Consider the following 1,090-nt stretch of genomic DNA (forward strand, 5'->3'; position numbering starts at 1 on the left):
GTAGCCTTGTGCTGTCTCACATAGTCTAGTGTAGTTTTGTGTTGTTTCATGTTGCACCATGGTCCTGGAGGAAGGCTGTTTCATTTTTACTGTGTACTGTACCTGCAGTTTATGGTTGAAAAGACAATAAACTTGACTTGACTTGACTTGAGATCAAGTACAGCCTCTCCTCTTGTAGGCTTATCAACATATTGTGTCAGCAAACCTTCCTGAACAGCAGCCACTCCAGAATGATTATCTGTTATTTGTTAAGTAGGATGCCGTGCACAATCCTGATTTGATGGAGACAGACATGAGAAGCACAGAGGAACATCTGGAGAAACTTCTGAAATGCCTGTTTCACTGGCGCTGTTACTGTGCGATTGAGAATCTCCGGAGGGAAAGGCCCTAAATCCTCGGCTTTGCCTGTTGCTTGGCGGCCGGGGCGGGGTTGAAGCGCTTGGCAGAGGATGGTGCTCAGTGTCAGAGGGCTGGTCGGAGGCTTGAAGTTTTTGGACGGACTCAGAGTCGGCTGTGGTCGGATGCTTCCAGGGTGCAAGTTTGCGGCACTGGAGGTTCATGACAGGGAGAGTTTTTCTTCCTACTACCATCTGCGTGAGATGAAGGGGCTATCAGTACTTTGAGACTTTTTTTTTACCGTGCCCATGGTCTGCTCTTTATCAAATTACGGTATTGCTTTGCACTGTTGTAACTATATGTTATAATTATGTGGTTTTTGTCAGTTTTAGTCTTGGTCTGTCTTGTGTTTCTGTGATATCATACTGGAGGAACATTGTGTCATTTCTCAATGCATGCATTACTAAATGACAATAAACGAGGACTGAGTGTCCTCATAATCTAATCTAATCTAAAAAAACACACCCAACAAACTCCACCCCATCTAAACCCCTTGATCTAGGGGAAAATGTTAATCATTATTGGGGAAATTAAAATCTCCCACCACGACAACCCTGTTATTATTGCATCTTTCGAGAATCTGTTTCCCTATCTGCTCCTCAATGTCCCTGTTACTATTGAGTGGTCTATAAAAAAGACCCGGTTGTGTTATTGACTCCTGCCTGTTCCTAACTTCCACCCACAGAGACTCAGT

The sequence above is a fragment of the Mobula birostris genome, chromosome 3, assembly GCF_030028105.1.
Source record: "Mobula birostris isolate sMobBir1 chromosome 3, sMobBir1.hap1, whole genome shotgun sequence".
Classification (NCBI taxonomy): Eukaryota; Metazoa; Chordata; class Chondrichthyes; order Myliobatiformes; family Myliobatidae; genus Mobula; species Mobula birostris.